Here is a 25,305-nt window from a genome sequence, read left to right on the forward strand (position 1 = left end):
ACAGTTAAAATTCCATGATAAACTTAAAATCATTATATTAGTTCCTTTGTTATACTGAAATTATCTTGCATCAAATATTATTTAAAATCTGTGGGCCATTGGCAATTTTGTCATATGTTTAAATTAGTTGGGATGCAATTTTTTTATACTGAGATTATAGTTCTTGCTAAATGTATCACTAAAGAAGCAAAGTGATATGTTAGCTGCCTCCTAGATTATAAATCTCTGGTGTTATAACATATTGCTTTATTTTGGGGCTCTTCTTTGTAACTTTTTCCTTGGTAATCTGCCAAAACTACTTTGGCTGCCTCTGGAGCACAGTGTGAGTGAGGAGTTTTAATTTTGTTTGGTTTTGAGCTGAATACCATTTTGTTTTGTCTGAAAGCTGGCCCACTTTAAGAGTGGCATTTAGTTTGTGCTATGAAATTTCAAAGTGACTTAACTTCATAAACCTGTAGCGGAGGCCCCAAATAAACAGAGCAATAAAAATGAGAGCTTTCAGAATTGCAATAAGAGACTTCAGAGTTTTATGCAATGCTGATATAGGCCCATTTCCTAAACTGCAGTTGTCTCTTCCTAACAACCTACCAAAAGTATCGATAGTCTAGCAGAATGAATACTGCTAAGCCTTAGAGCTTAATTATAGGTTTGGATTTTGTACTACACACCTTTACACGTACTTAAGAATGGTGTAGATGAATTACATTAATATGACACTACTATTTGGAGGATTTGGGCTATATTAATAGTGAATTAAAACCTAACATTCTGTTGCTCTTCAAATAAAGCTCTCTAAAAGATGATCAGCAAAAGTAACATAACTTCCATTAGGGCTTTCTGGACTACATTATTTGAAAAGTGGGGTTAAGATACTTGTAGTGCTTACCTCATGGGATTGTTGTAAGGATCCAATGCAAAAAAAAAAATACATTAAGTGCTTTTTTAACGAATGTCAACTATTACTGATAACTTGTTTTTTACAGATTTTTACTTGGATTTCTGTTAATTTGGCTTAATGTTAAATATTTCATTCATTAAGAGTAATCATTTAATAAGAAGTAGAATTTTTCTTCTACTTCAAATACGTGGGACACTTTCACTCTCAACGCAATTTGTAGGTAAGATTCCAAAAAAAAAAAAAAGCATGTTCCAAAAGATGGCAAAAAGAAAAATATTTTTGTTTTCCATCTATTTTTATGAGAAGCAGTATGATATCCTAGAATCAAAAACTGGCTTTAAATCCTGTCCCTTACACATACTACTGGTGTGGTTGTAAGGAAGGAATTGTTCAGGATGATAGACAATTCTCTAAGCTTCTCTGTCACAGAGAAAGTGCACCTACAGAAGAAGGTCCTCACTGGGAGCTCCCTTCGTTTTAAAAAATGTCACTAGAATCCCAACATTCTGAACAAGAATCTCAAAAGTGGGAGATACCGAAAGGTCATTTAGTCCAATTCCCTGCACTGAATATCAGATTCCTTCATTATTGTCTTGCACTACTATAAAGCACACCTTTGGGGCTGATAGTTGATGAAATTATCCTGCTTCAAGTGGTATTTGGTTTGTGCTAAAATATTGTGAGGTGACTTAACTTCATAATCCTGCTTGTATAAGGCAGAAAAACTCATTTATAAAAGGAAGGCAATTTTAACAGCATACCCCTGTCATTGGTGAGCTCCTCCTAGGGTATGGGGGTTGGGGGAGATGGAGGAAGGTCTGCTGACCAATATTCCCCTCCTAGCTGTGCTCCTAAATGTCCATATCTCAACTCTATGCCTCACCTGCAGTCTCTCCTGGAACACCCTTGTGATATGCTGTTTTTCTTTTACCAATGATGCGTTCCTCCAGGGGCCTCCATTTGAGGAAGGGCTCAAGTCTCCCCAGTGCTTTTAAGTTTTCTTGTGTGTTGTCTTCCTACATTGGATTAAAAATTCTTTGAAGTGAGGATTGTCTATCTGCATATATCTGTATCCTAAGTGCTTAGCACAGCATGTGATGTATAAGAATAAGCACTTAATAAATGCTGGCTGCTTTCTCTTGACTACTGATTATTATCTTGCCTTTAAATCATAATGGAAAAGATATTTAGAGAATAAGAAGCTTTCTTCCCATTTCTTCACAGGCTTCTTGTTTCTATATCATCTATCCTCTCTTAGTCAGTTTGGGCCAGCAAAAGCAATACAATAGCCATCAAGACTTGGCTACTCGGTTCTACCTCTGACCCTCCATACTAACATCTTCTGTCATCTCTATAATTCTTCACAATTTTAATGGTCATGGGCAGCCTGGTAATAGTGTAAAGTATAATAAGCTAGGAGTAAGAAGTCAAGGTTTGAAGTTCTATCAATAACTTGCTGTGGGAACCTTCTCTCCACTTGTTTCTTCATCTAAAAACAAGAGAGTTGGACTATGAACTCTTGAAAGTTCCTTCTCGCTCTAAGATTCCAAGATTCTATATTGATACCATTCTGAGGAATATTTTCAAAAGCCACAGTTGGACTATAAATTTCTTGAAGCTAGAGACCACATCTACTTCCTTCCTAAATTCCATAATAGTATCTAATAGAGTACTCCCAAACAGAAAGCTTTCACTAAGTATTATTAATTGGTTGGTTTCCTGTCTTACGTCAAATGTTCCAGGTATAAAATCAGAGTATATAGCACAGCATACAAACTACAAAGACGTTAATTTGGCTCTGATATTGGACAGTAGGCTTTGTCTAATAAAAAAAAAAAGACACAAATCTTTACTGATACATCTTTATGTCTTTGATTAGTTGTATAACACTGATTACCAGATATCCTGCCATGTTTATTTTTAGTTTCCAGGTTGACGTGGATGCAGAATTTGTCTAGAGCACATTGATACTTGATTATAGGCTTCTTCAACTACCAAAACCGTAAGTAGACAATGGGCTTACTTTGTCATGGAAGCTCATAAAATTCCATTTGTTGATAAATGTACCTGTGATAATTGGCATAATTCACTGTAAAACAGCAGAGTAGGAAGAAATGAGTATCTCATTTAGTTTTTATGGTTAGGTCTCCACCTTCTTTTTAAAAAAAAAAAACACTCTCTAGGTAATATAATCTATTCATTCATTAAACAACTTGATATTAAGTGCTACTTTTTGCCAAGTATGCTTTGTTTGCAGTAGAGGAAAAACAAAGATAATTAAAATATGGTCTTCACTTACATGTAGATTATTACAATCTAGCACTGGAAATTTGACTAAACAAATATGCAACTAATATGAAATGAACATACAATAAAAGATAGTATATTGTATAAAAGATAAAATCTTGAAAATTAGAGAAGGAAAAAATACATTGCCAAAAGACAATAGAAAACTAAAAGGTGGTTCTTTGAAGAGACTAACAAAAATTAATAAACCCTTAGCCAATCTCATTAAAAAGGGAATAAATTAAAATCAACAAAACAAAAATTGAACAGGATGAAATTACATGAAAACAACAAAAAATTTACAAGTAGAATTTCATATGTAAAATACATATATATATACGTAAAATTAAATCTCACAAATGAATTAAAATTAGCTATAAAGGAGTGTTTAACTTAGGATCCAAGTTAGATTTGAGGGAATACAAAAACTTGGATGGGAAAAAAATACAATACTTTCACTGACCTATAACTGAAATGTAAATGCTTTTTGATTTTGAATATAGGCAGCAAATATTATATTTTGACAAAGCATACATAGGCTTCACCAGACTGCCAAAGTACAAAAGGAGTTAAAAACTATTGATATAAAGGAACTATTGGAAACTTGAGAGCAAAAGTCAATGCCAGGCAGGGAGCCTCCCAGTATGATCACAAATAGCCAGGACACATGGCTGTGGGTCCAAAAACCAACAAAAACAGACGGCTCCTATGATAAAGCTTTGGAGGTTGTTCAGGAAGTCCTTGGATAGAAACTATGGCAGTAGACAGCAACCCAAACCCTCAAACCATGGTAGCCTAGGTCCAAAGCTGAGCTTTCTAACACTCTTGTACTGGGAAACCATAGAGGATTCTGAAGAACTAGAACTCTGAATCTTAAAGGTATAGGAGGGTATAAATCTTTGCTCCTAAATACAATCGGTATTTGGGAATGAATTGGGGGGAAAGGCCCCAAGGGATGTGGGATTTTGGCCATGGCTTCTCTCCTCTACTGACAAGTGGAGGTAAGTGCAAGTATCCAGGTGATCAATCAGGTCCAACCATTGCAGTCAAAAGAACAGCAAGTGACACTGCCTTGTCCTGGCACAAAGTCCCAGTTTAGGAGGTGAATCAAAAAAAATATCAGCCAATATATAAAAAATGATTGCAAGAAAGAGAAGAAAGGGTGCCAAGTGATATGATCAAGACCAGGAGGACAATTTATACAACACTTCACAGAATGAACACCTTTGAAAAACTTAGATACTCTTAGCAAAGTGATGAACAACCATGAATCCAAAGCATTGGTGGTGGAGAATATGATCCACTTCCTTCCTCAAAGAGTCAAGTCACATTCACCAGCATTTACCAAATACCTATATGTTCCAGGGAGAGTGCTAAGTGGATACAAGATAAAAGAAACAAAACAAACAAAAAAGTCCTTGTTCTTCCAGAATTCACAGTCTAACCAGGGAGTCAACATAGAAACCACTCTGTACAAACAAATAAAAAAAAAACTGGAAATAATCTTAGAAAGAAGATATAGCATTAAGGAAGACCAATAAAGGCTTCTTGTAGAAGGGGAGCTTTTTAGGCAAGACCTGAAGGAAACTGGGAGATAAAAATGAGGAGGGTAAAGCATTTCATGCATGGAGGAAAGCAATGAAAATGCACAGTTGGAATATGGATGTTCCTGTTCAAGGAATAGCAAGGAGTTCAGTGTCACTGTAGAAGACAAGAGAGTTGGAAAGGTAAATGGGTATGAAGAGCTTTAGAAGCAAAACTGAAGATTTTATATTTGATCCTGAAAGTGATACAGAACCACTGGAATGTATTGCAATTTAGGAAGATTATTCTGACAGTTGAATGGAGAACTGCCTGGGTAGAGAAGGACTTGAGGAAGAAAAAACAAACCAGAAATCTACAGGCAATAGTCTAGGCATGAGGTGATGAGGGCCTGCACCAGGGAAATAGCTTTAGTAGAAAAGAAAGATTTATATTTATATTCTTTACAAGAGATGATACAAAGGTAGAATCAATAGGATTTGGCAACTGACAGGATATGGGGAGTGTGAAAGAGTGAAGAATTAAAAAAAAAATCAGCATTTTGTGCCTGAAGTGCCTGGAGGATGATGGTGTCTTCAATAGTAATAGTGGATGAACTCAACATACAGAATGAGACAAATTTTTGCCATGGCCAATGTGACACTGTTTTGCTTAATTATGCATAATTGTTACAGGGCTAATATTACTTTTAGTTTGTTTTTTTTTCTCCATTGTGGGAGGGAGAGAAAGTAAATACTTGCTGAAAGGTGAACATTAGGGCAAAAATTATGAATTTCTCAGAATTGGGGTACAATAAAATAATAAAGTGGGGTAGGAAATAAGCATCAGATAATTTCCCTCTCATTAGAAATTGACAAAGGAAGATCTGAACACACATAATTTGGTATAGAAACAAGACATTTTAAAGAAAAGAGAACTCTGAAAAGCTTAAGAACTCTGATCCATGGAAAGACCAATCCTAGAAAACGTATGATGAAATATTTTTACAGAATGTGAGATACAAAGTGTGGAAAGAGGCACTTTTTTTTTTATATGTCCACTATGGGGACATGGTGGAAAGGAAATAGGAAGATTGGAAAACAGGGGGAAAATGGGGAATAATGGGAGGTTTGTATGGGGTAATGAGGAGTTAAGGGGAAAGAGGGAACACTGTTTGGTGAGGCAAGGGAGGGAGATGCCCCCTGCTGAGAGGAAACAGCAGGGGTCCAAAGAGGTCTCTTTGTCTTTGAATGACTGAAACTGAAGTTCAACTCCCTCTATGACCAGAAAAGATAGTCTACTTATCTGACTGCGAATTCAAATAATATAAAGTTTAATAATCCAGTTGGAATTGGAGTTTTTCCTAGTTTCAGAGTATAGGGCCAGGCCCTAAAGGCTGGCGGAGGGTTTGTCACACTCCAGCCTACTCTCGTTGTTCTAATTCAGAACCATAGCAGTAGACAGAAAGCAAACAAGAACAAATCTGACCTTCAGAAGCCTGTGTCTTTGGGCTGAACCAAGAAGAGCATGCCACTCCAGACTGGGCTGAACAAGCTCTTCTCCCCTCCAATCTCAGGAAGCCAGACCCACCTCGCAGGAAGGAAGTGCTAGTCACAAGACCCAATTGCCACTCCCAGTTGGGCCCTTCCCCCACAAACTGTCAGTCTTGTTTCCTTTCCACAATATGTTCTAATTGTTTATTTGTTCTAATTATGTTTATTTGTCACAAGGTTAAAACTGCACCCTTTATTTTTCATTGGGGTAGATTAGTCAACAAATACTTAATAAGTACTTTCTATGTGCCAAGTATTGTGCTATGTAAGCCCAGGGGATAACAAAGAGTCAAAAGACAGTCCATGCCATCAAGAAGCTCCCAATCTAATAAGAAAACAATGAGCAAACCAAAATGTACAAATAAATAAGCTACAGGATAAGTAGGAAATAATTGAGAGAGAAAATACTAGAAACAAGAGGGGTGGGGTTAGCAATAGTGATAGAAAAAAAGGGAGCTACTCTGACATTTTTAAAAATGTAGAGGGCAAGGGGCAGCTAGATGGCTCAGTGGATTGAAAGTCAAGCTTAGAGACTGGAGGTCCTAGGTTCAAATTTGACCTCAGACACTTCCTACCTGTATGACCCTGGGCAAAGTCATTTAACCCCCATTGATTAGCCCTATTACTCTTCGGAACCCAATACACAGTATAGATTCTAAGACTGAAGGTAAGGCTTTAAAAAAAATGTAGAGGGCAGAAAGTAATCCAGAAGGTAATCAGACAAACAGCAATTTTGAAAATGACATGCTTATTTTTATTATATAATTTTTAAAAAGCAAGATGAATGAATCAGACTTTAATGGCTTTATATAGAATCTTCTTCCTGTGTGAATATGGAAATGCTCTTCCTTTGTTTTTTTTCCCCTTTTTCTATGGGCAGCTAAAGGTTAGGATGTATCTCAAACTCTTAACAGATGTATGACCCTGGGTAAGTCATTTAAGTCCATTTGTCTCAGTTTCTGCACTTGTAATACAGACATAATAATAGCACCTACCTTCTAAGGTTTTTTTAAAGATCAAATGAAATAATAATTGTAAAGTGATTAGCACCATGTATAGTAGGTTTTGTATAAAAATGTTAGCTATGATAATGATGATGTGTAATTTTTTTTTCCTCTCCTGTACCTTTACTTAGCACTGTTCCCTATGCTTAGGTTAATATATTAACAGAAGAATGTACTTGGACTTCCATGGAATACCAGACAGATTTTAATGCTGAACTCAGAAAATTTTTCGTTCTGAATATTACTATCTTGCCAAAAATGAGAAACCCTATTTGGAAAATCTATTAAGAGAGAAATTACTTTTCATACAGAATATCTTCAGCCATAGTAGTATTGTTTTCCATGTAAAATACATCTTGATTTCAAATTATTCAGCTCATAAAACAAATTTTCATGCTGCATCATTGTATTTACATTTAACACTTACAGTCCTCCCAATTAATTATAACCATGTGTTTTGAAATATATATCCACATAAATTAGAAAACTATTATTTTAGATGAAAATATTTATTCAAGGATTAACAAGGAAAATTAATGTTCTATTTTTAAAGGTAATGGCACCCATATAATATGAAAATTTTTGAAGTGTTATGGCCTTTTCTCTGTGTATCTCAAATGCTAATAAGTTCCAAAAGCTCCAGATCACAAAAATTAAAGTGGATGTTGATGTTTTTCAGTGAAATTTCTCTAAGAGAAAAGCAGAAGAAAGCAGATTATCTAAGAGAGATCTCAAACTAATAATAAAAATCATGTTGACAACCAGACATTTTCCCTTTGCGCATTTATTTAGCAGTAAGAAGCATTTACCAGGTACATGCTAATGGAGCATCAATAAAGTATGCTTATGCTATCAATTTTTTATCAATTATGAGCAGTGAAGAGAATCTTTTGGCTAAAGACACTGGTGACATGAAGCTCACATTCTGAAAAACATCCCAAGGAGGTTATGATTCTAAAGAAATACAATAAACATCATATGCAACACAGAAATAAAACAGCAATGAAGAAGCTAACAAACACTCTTTTCTGCCCTCTCAGTTCATTGTTCTAAAACTAGCACATATTTTAAAGGCAGGCAGGACCAGTGTAGCTGTAGACCTTACATCATCTGAAGTTCCTGCCCCAATTTCATACAATGTGCTATTGGAATATTAGCTCCTTGAGGACAGACCATGGTTTTACCTTTCTTTGTACTTCTAGCACTTTGGCACATAGTATGCATTTAATAAATGATCACTCATTGGTCATTAGAGGATGAAAAATCTAGAGGTTTTAGTATGAAGAGAAAAAATTAGCACAATTAGAGCAAGGACAATGGTAAACCATATTGTGAAATAGGCAATATTTTAATCTAGCCATTCTGGAAGGCAATATGGAATTATGTGCAAAGGGTTTTTAAAGAATGCATACCTTTTGATCCAGCCATACCACTACTCTTAAGTAGATAATAAAGAAAAATACTTGTATAAAAACATTCATAGCCATACTCTTTGTAGTGGCAAAAAATTGGAAAACGAAGGGTTGTCCCTCAATTGGGGAATGGCTGAACAAACTGTGGTATCTGATGGTGATGGAATTACTATGTGCTATAAGGAATGATGATCCAGAGGATTTCTATATGAACTGAGAGAACCTCAATAAACTAATGCAGAGTGAAATGAGCAGAACCAGGAGAACACTGTACACAGAAAGTAAAATATTGTGGAACAATCCAATGTAATGAACTTTGCTACTAGTAGCAATGCAACAAGCCAGGAAACTCCTGAAGGACTTATGGGAAAGAATGTTATCCACATCGAGAGAAGGAACTATGGGAGTAGAAATGCAAAAGCAAAACATGACATCACTTATCACATGTATTTATATGGGTATGTGATTTGAGATTTAGGCTTTAAAAAAATCGTTCCATAGCAAAAAAGAATAATATGGAAATAGGTATCAAATGATGACATTTGTACAACCCAGTGGAATTGCTTATTGGCTCTGGGAGATGGGAGGGAAAAGAGGAGAGAAAGAAAATGAATTGTGAAAACATGAAAAATATTTTAAAATAAAGTAAAATATCCACTAAAGAGAAAGAAAAAAGAAATAGGCAATATTTGCCTATGTCATCTTCCTACTGACTTATTTAATTAAGTGCCCTTCATCATAGTGGGGGCACATTATCCTGGGGGATCCTTCTAGTTCTGTACTTTATTTTAAACCCTTCCCTTCATCAAAATGTATATGTAGCTTATAATTTTTCATTTCTATTAATGACCAATAATGACACAAATTTCATCTCCAAGGGCATTTTCATAAACAAAACAAAACACAGGCCTCTTTAGAGATATACAAATATATTCAACCCCACAGGTATAGCAGGTGAGCAACAGTAAGAATATTTTTGTTTAGGAAGGACTTTCTGGAAGCCTTTAAGTGAGATGTTTGACATTTACAACTAACTCATTCCAATAGAGGGAACCAGACTGACAAGAAGACAATATAATGGTGATTCATGTCTTCCAAGCCATAAGCAGGAATGATCTGACTCAGTTGGAGCTCATGTCAAACACTCTGCAGGCTCACTTTCTGCCTCAATAGCTTTGTGTGGTTTTATGAGGCAATACTAGTTGTGGTCCTCAGTAACCTTTTTTTGCATTTTCCAAAACAACTGATCCTCCAATTCAGAACTCGCTTGGCTGTCATGTCTCTTTGCTTGAAAAGAAGTATCTTCTAAGCTCCTTTGGCCATTCTCTAATGACTATTTGGCATTGGTTAAACTTCTCCAAGTGTCCAATTCCCATCTTCCAGAGTCCACAGCTTATTTAAACAAGTAAGGTCAGAGCATGTGCAATTTAATATATTATTTCTTCTCCTATCTCTTCTTTTTAATGCTTTGATGTCTATTTTGAACTATGTTCCACCCTGCCAACAAAATGACTACACAATTACAAACACTGAGAAGAAAAGGACTATGCTAATAATCATTTGTCTCTTGACAATTAATAATACACAGTTCATTTCATTTTTATGATGTCGTTTTAGTGATTCCCATTTCTGGCATTTTCCAATTCACTTCATTTAAAAATATATGTGATATACATAAATGATGAGATTTTTCAGCAATATTCAAATTTTTGGCATCTTTCATTTCTGAACCACAAACTGCATTTTAAACATGGTTTTTAAGCTATATTCTCCTGTGCTCTGTTTTCTGTTGAAGTCCCTGAGATTGGCAAGGTGCACGTTGCTTTAATATGGAAGATCTCATCAAATTCCTCAGAGAATTTTTCTACTTCTCCAGCTTATGTTACAGATAATGGTGTGTAAGTGGATCACTCATGGTCATCACAAGCACTTTAAGGACTTTCAAATGCATGGTAAAAACAACTCTGCCAACTTTTTTTTTTCAATCCTTACCTTCTGTCTTAGAATCAATGCTGTGTATTGGTTCCAAGGCAAAAGAATAGGAAGGGCTAGGTCATGAGGGGGGTGGTAAGTGACTTCCCTAAGGTCACGCAGCTAGGAAATGTCTGAGGCCAGATTTGAACCCAGGACCTCTTTTTACTAAGCCCGGCTCTCAATTTACTGCCCCAACTTATTCTTTTAGTCTTTTCCTGGTATGGGAAAACATCAGACAGATTCTGCCAAAGTGAAAATGTTCTCTGTTGAAAACCATGTGTTTTCAATCCTAGAGAAGTGAGTAAACATTTTAAAATGCTTTGTTTCTAAGGCAGAAGGTAAGGGTTTAAAAAAAAATGAAATTAAATAATAAGCCACCTGTTATCCATAATAAAGCATAAGAATAGTTCTTTAGGGTAGGGATGATAATAAAAATCTTAAAAAAGTCTCAACAAGCAGTATATATGTTATTCTGTCCTTAGTTTAATAATTACTTAATAATTATTAAGCCTTATATCTAAATTTATAAATCAAAAAATGCAAATGAGTTAACTAATCCATGATATGACCCTTAATTTCTAAAATTAGTAATAAAGCAACTTCTAAATAATAATATTGATATTATTTATTAAGTATTCATAAGGCCAAGTGACATGGTATATATATTTTAAAGTAAAAGGAATGTTGACCATATTTGCCAAATAGTGCAACTTTCTCAGTTGATTTCTGTACTTTTTTCATTATAAGGCAGACATTGATGGGAGTAAGGGCAGAGGAGTATGGGAAATCTGGGTAATTATTCTAATTTTGGAAGAAGACAAAAATAAAATTTATTATCTGAGATAAATACAAGCCTCTTCTTCTCTTGTTAAAAAAATATTTACCTAATAACTTAAACAGTACTTTCTCAATTTTGGAAAGGTCTTGTATTTCAAATTTATTTTCTAATTTTTGTGCTGAAAGATGTCTTCAATTTAATTTTAAAATCTTACCTATTATCTTTTCCTTAAACTTGCCTAAAAGGCATAAAGGTTAGACATTCACAATTAGGAAATGTATCTTTCTAAAGGCTATGCAGTTAGTAAGATACAGCTAAGTTAATGAAGAGGGTGAAAAAAACCTTTAATTCTAGGAACATAGAATAACCTCCCCCATAAGTTTCATGAAGACATTCCAGAAGTTTATTAAATAACTGCATATTCTGTAATATAGCCCAGGGCTTAAAGTAATATGTCATTTGCAGGTCATGTTACTGCCTGTATTTTATACAGTATAACTGATATAAATAAGGTATGTGACTGATCCAATGAAATTATTAAAGTTGTCTGTTTTCTATCAACATATCATCAATCTTGGCTGATTATCTTGTCTGAAAAGTTTCCAAAATTCCTTTTCTTATAGTGTTTTTCTCCCCATTTCTATTAGCAAGAAAAAATCCTACCATACTTTGGCTGAAATATATGGAAAACCAAGCTGTATTGAAGAGTTCCTGATGTAACCAAAAAAGCTAGGCAATATTACTCATCACCATCATTTTAAATATGCAGTTACTATGTATTAAACAGCACCTAAGTATTGCTATGGAGGATGGACTTAAGTGGGGAGAAACTTGAAGCATGGCAGCGAACCAGTAGATAGTTGCAATAATCCAGGTATGGAGATTATTAGGGGCATCCATTGTGGGGGACCAGCAATGTCAGAGGGAAGCAAAGGACAAAGATGTTACACAAAGGTAAATCAATAGGGCTTAACGACAGATCAGACAAGGGGTTGACAGAGTTAGGGAGTGTTAAGGGTAATACCCAAGTTGTGACCCTAGTTGACTGGACAGTAGTGCCTTTGACAATAATAGCATATTTGGGATGTGGGTAGGTCTTAGGGGAAAGATGAATTCAGTTTTGGCTATTTGAGTTGAATACAAGCAGTTAAATATGCTATGGACTATGGAAACAGTTGAGATCACTTAGTTAGCATAGAGGGAGAAGACAAAAGGATGAAGGACAAATTCCTGTGGGATATCTGTAGTTAGTGGGCATGATTTGGATAAAATCTGCAATAGAAACTGAGGAAGAGTAGGCATAGAGATAGGTAGGAGTCAAGAAGGATAAGGATTTAGGAAAATCTATTAAAATTGGCTATTAAGTTCAGAGTTCAATATTACGGGAGAGAATAGACAGATAAATTAAATAAAATAAAAAAATTATACAAATAATTCTAGTGAGCAATTGATTCTATTAACGAGTTTCTATAAATCATGTTCTTCTTTATAGAAATCTCCTCTAGAGCCTGGGAGAAATAGCCCTATTGTTAATTCAAAGAATCAAATGCAACAAGCACTTACTAAGATAGTAGGTTAGGTACAGATACAAAACCTAGGTAAGACTTCTTTTCTCATGAAACTATGAGTCTAGTTTGAGGAAGTAATATATTTAAATAGCTAATTATGATTTTTTGTGTTTTATTATGTAACTCAAAAAGTTATTCCAGAAGTGGCACTTAAATGACAAGAGATTGTCTTGGGCATGAGAGAAAAGCATGGGTAAGTAGAAACCTAATGACCTACATCTAAATCCATAATCTTATACTCTGTGAAAAGAAAGTCTTAACAATTATTTAGGAGAAGATAAAAATATTGCATAATATGAAGCACCTGAAGCTCATACTTCAGAATTTAGAAGCATACTGATTTCCTATGGTGGGTTATCTATAGCTATAGTTCAAATAGAAATATGGGGCTACCTAAAGATCTCTGTAGGCTGTATATTGACATTTTTGAAAGATAGTGCTATTTATTTTTTATTGAATTTTTATTACTTTGTTAAATGTTTCCTAATTATACTTTAATCTGATTTAGGCCACCAAATGGGAGTGTTGTTGCTAGATACATGTTTGACACCTCTGACTTACAATATTATGGAAAAAATTAGTTCACATGTTTTACATATAGTACTCTGAATGTAGGAAGACAGCCTTGAATTTAAACATTTATAAGTATATTTTATCAAACTAATGTCTTTCCTTGTCTTGGGGGCATCATATAGCTGATTTTATCATTTATCAATGGGTTTTAATATTTATATCATTTTAAAAGAGACTATGAGACAGAGTAATACACCAACCATTGTTTGTGTCAACAAAGGGAGCAATCTATTTTTAGAATAAAGTAGTTTTAATAATAATGAGAATTTAAAAACCGTTCTGACGATAAATGCTTTGAGTCTTCCTAAATCCAGTAATGATTACGGTCAGAGTTAGGGTGTACTTTCTAGTCTCAAACCCAACCTACCTTTAAAGGGATTCACTACAATGATCTTAAGATCCTTTCTTTCTTTCTTAATATTTCTATCTAGTTAGGAGTAAACAACTCTAAGTCTCATGTTTCAATTAAGAAATTCAATCTTATCTGAGCTTATGCTACTTCTTTTGGATATTAACACTCATGAAAGCATTTTATTCTCTTCAGCATATTTTTAATCTCTATGTTCATCTGAACAACACATTTAACAAAGGTTTAATTTAAACTTTTTGGACAAGAGGAAAAACATAGCTGAGAAAAGCAGTCATGAAACAAATATAAACTATCATTTGTTTTGTAGATATTCATTGCTTCCATTTGATGGAATTAGTACTGTGAAATGGTTATTCAAATTGTACTTTGACTTAAGTAGAAAAAAGTTATTACAATAATTATAGAAATGACTTGAAATTCTGTTTGATTTTGGATTATAAGTATCTGGACATTCCTAAACACTCTAAAACAGTTTGATTCATTCTTCATTCTCTATCAATCATGAATCTATCCCAAAGCTGCCTTTAGACACAGAAAAATATACATTTGACAATAACAACTGCATGACCCACAAGTTTGAAATTTGAAGACAATGAATTTAAAGAAAGATAATTCACTGGGTGATCTCTTTTATAGTTGATATGCTTTATAAATGTAGACATATAAGTGACACTAGAACAAACTGGTTGAATACATTAATAATCATTGAAAACAAGTATAAAGTTACAGAAAGCAAAATTAGGGAGGGAGGGAGGGAGGAAGGAAGGAAGGAAGGAAGGGAGGGAGGGAGGGAGGGAGGGAGGGAGGAAGGAAGGGAGGGAGGGAGGGAGGGAGGGAGGGAGGGAAGGAAGGAAGGAAGGAAGGAAGGAAGGAAGGAAGGAAGGAAGGAAGGAAGGAAGGAAGGAAGGAAGGAAGGAAGGAAGGAAGGAAGGAAGGAAGGAAGGAAGGAAGGAAGGGAGGGAGGGAGGGAGGGAGGGAGGGAGGGAGGGAGGACCGACTGACTGACCGACTGAACGACCGACCAAACTTGGCTCTTCACTTATTTAAGGAAAATCCTTAACACAGAGAAGTTTTATCCAGTTTTCCACTTCATCAATCCCTTATTGCTCCATTTCCTATTATGTAATAAGTTTTCCATTTTATATATACTGTTTTCACACAATAACTCCCCTTTTTAAAGAAGATTCTATGCTGGATTTCTGTGATTTCATTCAATCTAACATCAAAATACCTTTTGAAGTCTTTTATCAATTGTCTTCCACCTATATCTTACCAATCTTGTTTCTCTTTGCTTCCATATGTGCGTCCATATAAATTATTTATATTTTGTACAGAAGTCATTCATGGCCCCCAGGTTAAGAATCCCTGGAGATAATCACAGTTACAACATTTTTATGATTCTATCCTCAAGCAAAGTGTCTTATAATATCAGTCGCTTTGTAAAGTAAAAAATGCTTATTTTGTAGTATGTAAATAAATGGAACATGAAACACAATGACACTAACTATAATGTTAGTGTATATATATATATATATATATATATATATATATATATATACAGTGTCTAACTATAATATCCAAAAATTCAGGAGTGAAATAGAAATGGCATACTTTAATTCTGCAAACAAGTAGAAAATGTCAGCGAATCATAGAATGAGAACTAAAAGGAACCTCAGCATTCATTTAGTCCAAAATGAAAAGAATTTCTACCATACTGAATCTAACACATGGTCTGTCAGTCTTCCTTAAAGTCCATTAGGGAGATAAATGTTTCAAGAAGTATATTATGCTTATGGACAGTTCTGATTTTTATTGAATGTCAGACAATGTCTGGATTTCCTTGATTTCCTCTCCTTGTTACAAACTCTAGGAGAAATTGATCATTCCCCTCCAAGGTTCCTATCATTTCTACCCCCACAACCAATTCCTCCTTGATTTGTAATCATCAATTCTTATTTGTTCTTTCACCTTTTTAAGGATGAAATTATCACTAAGGCAAGTCAAGATGTTTTCATGTCTGTCTTTGGAAGAAAAAGAGCTCCAGCAGATATATCTGGAAATTGAAGTCTTACATTACTACTATATTATGTTTGGGATTTAGGCTTGTGAAATTCGAGACTGCTCCTCTGTCTGTTCACATAGTCTGTAGTATGCTTCAATGACAAAATAATTTGTTTCACCCAAATACTTGTCATGCTTTCCCTGTGTTTCCTAGATTTCCTCACATGAATATATTTTCTTTTCCAGTCCCATCTTTACACTGTTATTAATCTACCAAGCTAGAAAGGCTTCAGGTAAGGGTTCACTGATAACTAGTATGCCTGTCATCTAAGAACTGTTGAGCTAAGTTATGAAAGGTTTCTCTCAAGGAGATTGTGTGCCACATGGTGAACTGCTTTTCCTCATAATAAAGAACACTTTCATTTAAGACAGGGTGAGACAGAAATCTCCACTGGTCTAGGAAGTTCTTTCACCAATCAAATTATGGATCTTGCCCCCTTGAATCTAACACTTTCTAAGTCCTCCAGCTCCCTATTCTCAGTTGCCATAATCCTCTGCCAAAATCACTGCTACTTAATTTATGGGGTTAGTGACTCCCTTGGAAAATCCTTAGCTAAATTTCCTTTCCTTAAGGACTATCTGCAACTAGCATAGTACTGTTGAGGGCTGCTAATGCTACACAAGACATTGTGACTTTATTCCTATCCGGAGATAGATATGAATATAATACTATCAGAGCTCCAGAACACCAAATCTTTTAAATTTTTTAAATTATCTTTTCTTTTTACATAACTTTTATTTCCAAATAAGACCTGTCCTTCCCTAAACAGAGAGGTTAAATTTATTAATTTAATTATTATTACTTTTTAATTATTATTATATAAATTATTATATAAATATTTAATCATTTAATCATTAAAAAGAATTAAAAAAGAGAACAAAAGTTTAGCAAGACTGACCAACACACCAACTAGGCCTGCCATGTTCCATATCAATAGTCTCCTACTTCTTCACAGGGAGAAAAACACATTTTTCCATATTTCTTTCAGGGCCAAGCTTAGCTATCATAATTACATTGTTCAGGTTGTGTCGTTATTGTCCTATCTAGCTTAGGTTATATAGTTACTGAGTATACTGTTATCCTGGTTCTATTTACTTTACTTTTTTTCAATTTATAAAAATTTTTCCTATGCTTCTTTGACTTCTTCACATTCTCTATTTAAAGTAGATGGTGTTGTAATATTCTATTACATTTATGTACCACAATTTATTTTTCCATTCTTCACTTGACAGGCTTAACAATCTTTAGCTGCTTAAACTTCTGACAGAGACAGGAAAAGGATAGGAAAACTGAGCTGCTCTCAAGTTTAGAGTTTTGCCTTTTGAGTAATTGTCAAAATTGATCTGGCTTTCCTATCTTAATGATCATAACAAACATTTGAAGAGTACTTAATATTTTAAAAGGGCATATTTCTGTTCACTCTTTTAATGTATTATTAAACATAAATATCCTTGTAACAGATAAGAGGATTAAAAATATCGATCTAAACATAAATATATGAGTGTTATACTGTCAAACATTTATTACATAGGAAATAATTACAACTGGCTATTTGAGCTTGAGAAATAGGTGACTTAGCTGGTCTTATAGTCAGAAGAACCGAGTTCAAATCCAACCTCAGTCACTTACTAGCTAGTGACCCCTGGGCAAGCCACTTACCCTATTTGTCTAAATCCACTGAGAAGGAAATCAGACATTCTAGTATCTTTGTTAAGAAAACTCCATGGAGAACATGGTCCATGGGATCAAGAGGAATCAGACACAACTGAACAACAAAATTTGACCTCAAACAAATCACTTAATATGGAGAGGCCTTAAGTTTTCTTTCTAATAAGGATGATGGAGCTGTCCTAGATAATCTCCAAGACAACCTTTAATTATTAAATTTTTTAGTGTTCTAAATGAAAATTCTGCCTTTAAAAAAAATCAATGAAGAATTAAAGATGCTTTAATGCTTCAATATAAAGAAATCTTTTCAAAGCTGGAAATAAGGTTTCCAAAGACAAAATCTTCATTTGACTATTTACAGTATCTCCAGAGCACTTGTTATGTAATTCAAATAAAGGATCAAGGGTAGTATTTGTGAAATAAAGCCAACATAAATACAGCATTCATCCCATCTCTAGTTTATACAGAGTAAGGCCCTTAAGTGGCCTCCAGTGTGATTATTCAAACTGGGTTGTAACCAGATGGTAACTGTTAAAATTGTTATGATTAAATGAGTTATCCTATCTGGGAATGGAGTGAGGGCAGTAGGGGAAGGGGTCAGTAAGAATCACAGAACTTGGCTATATCTTTAAAAAAAGATAATGGTGTATATATACTCTAAATAATAGCTCTTTTATATAGTGGTTTAAGGATTATAAAACACTTTCCTCATAACTTCTTTATAAAGCAAATAACAAAGATACTATTATTCCAGTTTTACAGGTAAAAAAATTAAGACATGGGAAGGTAAAGTGTCATACATACAGGGAATCAAATAACTAGTAAATGGCAGAGTTTGGAGCTTGGAATTAAATCCAGGTCCTTTAACTACAGGTCCAGCACTTTCTCTATTCCAGCAGGTTAATCTAAGAAACAAAATAACATCACATTTGTATAGAATTGGAAGGCTTACAAAACACTTAAAAACCCAGCTGAATGAGGAAAGTAATACAGGTGTATTGCTCTCTTCATTTTATAGATGAGAAAACTGTTTTGAGATGAGGCTTCACGAATCTATAAAGAGCAGATGATTAAACAAGGACAAGTGGCCAAACTAGGACTCAAACCTAGGTATTTGAATTTGAAGGCCAGTATTCCACTATTTTATAATGTGGAAATGGACAGCCTTGTGTTTTTTTTTTTGTCATCAAACAGATTGAGAACTTTTTGCCAAATTGGTCTTTTAAAAGTTCTATAGCAAATTATAGAACTGTGGATTTTCTGTGCATTCCTCAACATATAATAATCGTAGAGTATGACTTGGGGAATAATTTTTTTTTAATGAAACTGCATAAAAATGCCTGGGATTTGTTTGTCATAAGGCAAAATCTTACTTGGCATAAAGAAAACTTTCTACTATAATGTAAACTATCTCTGTCATTCTGAGACATGTGAAGGTCCTTTGAAATTCAGGAGCCTAAATAGTTATAAGCTGGGAGAAGGAAGATGACAATCCATTTTTTTTCTTTCTAAATGTAGTACACTAACCTTCAAAATGAAAACAAAAACTTAAGGTGTTGACTGGAATTAAAGGACTTAGTATAAAAACAAAACCAAAGTAGTGATACAATTTCCGCATGTTTTAAATCAATGAATCTAAAGCTGCAGCTGTCAGACAACCTGAAACTATTTAAATTCTTAGAAAATGACTCAATCAAAAGATTAAAGTTTCAATTTATAACACTTCTGTGTTTTAGTTACAAAGTCATAAATAAATCCAGCATGACAGAGAATGTAAATATTTTATCCGTTGTTTATTCTGGCAAAGAGGAAAGGAATTTTACATGCAATTAACCACTTAGGTGTTTCTAGATAGGCACCATATGCTCTTTGTATTTAAGATGAAGATAAACACAAATAAGTATTGGTTTGTTTAATCTCATATTTGCCTAGCAACATCAAAAATGTAAAAATAATTGAGATCTTTAGCCAGACCAAAGATAGTTTTCCATTTAAGGGGAAACATTTAAAAAAGCAAACCAAAAAACCTTCTAGTGCCTGTGTGGCTATGGAATCTCATTCCCAGAAAAATATTAAAATAGAAAGGATACCCAATTCTTCTCAAGTAGCTTGGTTTGGATGTTTTATGGAAAGAAAGCAAAGTTCTCCCTAACAAGGGGACTCTTCTAACATTATTTCAGAGATGTAATACTTCAAAAATCTAAGTATTTAAAGTTGCCATGATTATTTGATAAATAATCAAAGCAGCATAGCAAAGGTCAAATATAAGTTGAAAATTTATAAATTCTTATTTTAAAATGCTATGCAAAATAAACTATAATTTTTAGACAGACAGAAATCATTTGAGAGATTTAAATCTTCATTTAAGAGAATCTTACAACCAATAAAGGTTCTAAAGTAAACTTGGTACTAATGAACACCTTTTGTTGTTGTTCAGTCATTTTCCAATTCTATCTGACTCTTCTTTATGTGATAAATAAGATAAATTAGAGCTTAATTCAAGTAAAATCTGCTCTGGGACTGCTTGAAAACAAAAATTTTCTTCTCTCTGGGATTTCTGGTCACATAGCAAAAAGAAAAGAAAACAATGCAAATCTGCATGTTGCAATGTTGCAATAATATCCACCAAAAATTTTAAATTAATCCAAAGAAGGACAGCCTCTAATTTTAAGGAATTTGTGAACATATTCAGGTAACATGACAGTAGACTTCAGTTTGAATTTAAGGAAGCCAATGCCTTAGGAAAGAGATGTCTTCCCAGAAAGTCTATAAAAAACACATTCTACCCTCCACATATACACTATCTGAGCACATGAGGAAGAACTGTTTTGGTCAGGAATAGTTCTTGGAAATGAGGTTGTTGTTGGTTGAATGTTTCTAGAAGCCACAGTTCATCCTGTGTCCTATCAATTCCCTTTCTAAACTATAGGACAATTAGGAGACTCTACCAAGCATCTCAGGAAATGTAGGAATTTGAAATATAGTGGTTAAGGGGCAGAACATATGACCTAAAAAGCTGGGGAAGAAGCTATAATTTAACTTTCATCCTGCATCTCTAACCCTATCACAAACCTCTGGGTCTAGAAGGACAACTCAGTGTCTCACTGAGATACCTATACCTCAAACGTTATATACCCAATTAGACTCATAATTCTCTTTCCAAACCAATACTTTTCCCTTGCTTCCTCCCCTTTTTTAAACCCTTACTTTCCATCTTAGAATCAACACTATGTATTGGTTCTAAGGCAGAAGAGTGCTAAGGTCTAGGCAATGGGTGTTAAGTAACTTCCCCAGGGTCACACAGCTAGAAAATGTCTGAGTCCAGATTTAAGTGCAGGACCACACATTTCTGGGTCTGGCTCTCAATCTACTGAGCCACTCAGCTGCCCCCTACCTTGCTTCCCTTTTAACTCCTGAAGGCACCCAGTCACCACAAATCCAACTTTTGGAGTTACATAGCTTCTCCCAGTAGAGTCTGTCTGTATGTCCCCTTCTCTCTACTCTCACCAACAATGTAATTCAATGAATGAATGAATGAAATCCACTTTTAGGCAAATAACAACAGAGCCAAACACTGTGTTAAATGTGTCCCTTCCTTTGTTTATGAAGTCTTTCTTAGGATGGCAAAACTTCTGAATTGCTGAGTTTAACTACTATGTGTTTTGAAATTTGTACCCTTTTTTCCTAAAAGTGATATGTTAGTTCTTTCATTTAGAATTTAATTTTTTTTATGTTTAGAAAGTTCTCTTCTATTATTTTTTTCATTGTGGTATTAAGTTTTTTTTTTCTTGTCATGTTATGTTCTTCTGGGAGACCTGTGCTACTGGGGCATATGTCTCTATGCATCTTGTATATGAGAGTCTCTTCCCTGCAGGAGTGCTACAAAGCCCCTCACATGTACAGGGTCTTGTCCCAGTGACCTGTATTACTTCATCTTTTTCTCAGTTTTCTGGCCCAGCACCTGTAGTTCAGAGTTTCCTAGAAACAATAATTCATAGTCTGCTTTTCCTGACATTGAAGTCAACTTTGCAGCCCTAGGACTTCTAGGTTGCAGTTATCCACTGGCTTTTCCTCCTGAACAGTTATAGCCAAGCTGGCTGTTGAGGTCTGGGAAAATTTCAATAGTCAGAGTCTTTCCAACACTGGAAAGAGGGAAGAGGAAACAGGCTGAAAGAGTGGCATTTGATGTCACCCTGTGTTATGTCTTTAAGTCAGCTATTACAGTCTAGTTGCCAGTAGCCTAGGAGGTAGAAGAGGGATACTGAATGAACTCAGATTAATAAGTGTTAGTTTCTGGGTTTGGTTTTTCTTTAAAAACAAAAAACAAAACATAACAAAACAAAGAACCTTTCTTTTTGATTATTGGTGTCCTAGACTGTAGAAACAACTGAAGTTCTTTTTTTTCTTTGGTGTATAATTTCTGTTTTGGGGAAATTTGACAGGTCACGGGGATCAGAGAAAATATAAATATGTATAATAAGAAGTAAATTATATATGGTAACAAAGAAAACATGAAATGCCAGTGAAATTTAAAGGAGGACAAAAATCTAGGAACTTGGTATGTCCAATATCATTTGTATATTTCATCTTTCTTCTGATAGTTCTACTGACAGGCAAAGAACTTTATCAAATCTAAACTTGGAATACTCTAAGTCTGCTAGCTGGTTTCTCTGCCTCTCTTCACTGTAGTCCATCTTACACTCAACTGTCATTCTAATCTTCTTAAAGTATAGGATTGAAACATGTCCCCTCATTCAATAATCTTCATTGGTTCCCTATTATCTCCTCATATATAGTAATAAGCTATCACATTCCGACATTCCTTCCAATTCTGAATCTATAATCATATAAAGCTCATTTGATACATTACTACTATAACTTTGAAGACAATCAGAAACAGATAATCCCCAGAATACTGCAGAAATTCCTTAGTACAATAATGTGAGTACTGTCTTCAGCACCAAAATTCACAAATCTATTATAAATGATTATAAATTTGAAGAATACTTTTACTGTTAGCAACTGGAGAAACACACACTTGCCATTTACTTTATTCACCATAAAGCTTTAGGGAGCGATATGGAATGTGTATTTCTTGCATCTCACTTTTTCCAAAAAAGCATATCAACATTTTGAATATAAATACCTCAACCATAATGTCACTGGTATGAGGTTAAAACACTTCATGCCTTCTAATCCTGCATGCCACCTCCATGTGCTTCCTTAAATTTTTCCTAAAGGATCTATCCAATGTACCAGAGGACTTCCTCTGTATACTCTAATACAGCAGTTCTCAACCTCTCAATTTATAGCAATGAGAATACATAATGCATATCAGGTATTTACATTCCAAATCATAACTGTAGCAAAATTACAGTTTTGAAGTAGCCACCAAAATAATTTTTTGGTTTGGGGTCACTGCAACATGAGGAACTGTATTGTGGGGTCACAGCATTAGAAAGGTTGAGAACCACTGCTCTAATACATCAAGGAAATCAAAGTAATCCAAAAGACTTTTGCTATTCCTTGCTCTCACTATCAATCAACCAATCAATAAACATTTACATATGTTGTGTGTGTGTGGTATATGTATATATAACACATATGTGCATATACGTATTGGAGACCAATTAGGAAAGCTATACTACAGGTAGGAAATGGGAAGGATCTGAATGAAAGTAGCAGTTGTGAGAGCAGAGAGAATGGGACAGAGGGAAGAGATGCTACAGAGGTAAAAACCTGAGAAGTGTCTAAATATATGGACCAAATGAGAGTGAAGACTCAAGTTATACATCAAGGCTATGAACCTGGATGCCTAGAAGGGCCAGATGTCCTTGACAGAAATAGTGCAGAAGAGATGTTGGTCTGAAGAGAAGAAAAAAAATTACCTTAAGAATTTAAGATGTTTATGGGACATCTAGTCTGAAGTGTTGAAGAAACAGATGGTACAGTGGTTCTGAAGCTCTGGATAGAGTCTATGGCTAAATATATAAATGTGAAAGTCAGGTGCATAGAAAGAATAGGTCCTAGGGAAGCTGGGAGAAGAAAACAGGTCCCAGGAAAGAGAACTGGGGGACAACAATAATTTGAGGGCATTATATAAATGGTGATTCATTAAGTGAGACTTGTAGGCAGCTAACAATCAGATAGAGATGAGAAGAACCAATAAGAAAAGTCAGAAAAAATTAGGAAAAAAAATAGAGAGGAGAGAATATCCAGGAGAAGACAATATTAAAATGTGTCAAAATGCTGCAAAGTAGTCAAGAAAGACATTTGATTTCTCAGTTAAGAGATCATAGGTAAGTAGGGAGATGAGTTTCAGTTCAATTTTGAGAGTGTAAGTCAGATTGCAAAAGACTGAGAAATGAGAGGCGAGGAAGTCAAGAAAACAAGTGCAGATGGTTCCCCCTAACCCCAAGAATGTGACTTAAGAGAGGGAGAAGAAAAAAAGGATAATATTTTGAGAAGGTATGGTCTAGTAAGTTTTATAGGATGAAAGAGAGCTAGGAATATCTGTAGACAGCAGAGAAGAACTAATAGAGAAAGCCTGAAGATTAGTAGAGATGTCTGTGAAAGAAATCTGATAAAGAGGATAGAAATGGAAGATGGTGGCATAGAGGCCCCAAAAGTTCAGACCTCTGAAAATCCTTCCCTAGTGATTACAAACTAAATGCTCCTAGGGGACTGAAAATCAAACCTAACAACAAGACATAGCCAAGGAACACTCCTGCTGGACTCAAAAGTTATGTCCCCAAAAGCCAGAATTCGAGAACACTCCAGGTTACGGGGAAAGAAGAAGGAAGATCTCAGGACCCCGCCCCCACCTAGAGCTCTAAGCCTCCAAGGGCAGCTGGAACCTCTGGGAAGGCAAAGGCACTGGTCTGGAGGGAGTACCTTGCAGGCAAAGCTATGCCAGGATCAGAGCATACAACACAGGCAGTGAGGAAGCAGTTAGAAAAGAAACAGAGAGAAGAGCTGGAAGCTTAGTTGCAGCAGCAAAGACATTCCATATTTCCCACACACACTTTCCAAGGTTTTGGCCTCAGGGCACATCCAGCTACCCAGTTGGACTTAATCCCATCAAAGCCTTCAGAAGGTAGGGAATCTCAAACTCCAAAACCCCTCCCCCACAGACTACTGGCCTTAATCCCATCAAAGCATCCAGAGGGCAGGGAAGCTCAAGCTTCAACACCCCTCCTCCACAGTGCAGTCACTGAGAGATTTACTGACAAAGCTCCAAGGGGAAAGGTGGGGGAAAAAAGCCCCAAACCACAAAAAAATGAGAGGAGGAGGAGCTCAGGCAACTCCAGGGAGTAAAGAATGGGTAAATATGAGCAAATAACAAAAAAAGAAATTACAATCCACACCTTCTATACAGGCAATGAACTAAGAGTAAATGGAACAGAGAAGGATGAGGGAACACCAAGCCAACAAAACAAAACAAAATAAACAAACAAAAAAACCCAGCAAATTGGATACAGGCTCTGGAAGAATTCAAAATACAATTAAGAGAGGGTGAAGAAAACTGGGAAAAGAACTTAAAAACTAAGATAAGTCATCTGGAAACACAGGCACTTGAACTAAAACAAGAAAATAGTGTCTTGAAAGCCAAAATCAACCAGCTTCAAAATGAGGCAA

The 25,305-nt window shown here is 35.1% G+C and overlaps 1 protein-coding gene across 3 annotated transcripts in view; it reads right to left on the minus strand.

The window, feature by feature from the left end:
* The window catches only part of MIPEP (mitochondrial intermediate peptidase), a 189,192-nt gene that overhangs the window by 59,566 nt on the left and 104,321 nt on the right, over window positions 1–25,305 (minus strand). The window contains exon 17 of one of the 3 annotated variants that reach the window (XR_008911377.1): window positions 1,782–1,914. The exons of the other annotated variants lie outside the window; for them this stretch is intronic. The gene's annotated coding sequence lies outside the window, so the exon portion shown is untranslated. The remainder of the gene's footprint in view (window positions 1–1,781; window positions 1,915–25,305) is intronic. 3 annotated transcript variants of the gene reach the window in all.

The sequence above is a fragment of the Monodelphis domestica genome, chromosome 4 (assembly GCF_027887165.1).
Source record: "Monodelphis domestica isolate mMonDom1 chromosome 4, mMonDom1.pri, whole genome shotgun sequence".
Taxonomy (NCBI): Eukaryota; Metazoa; Chordata; class Mammalia; order Didelphimorphia; family Didelphidae; genus Monodelphis; species Monodelphis domestica.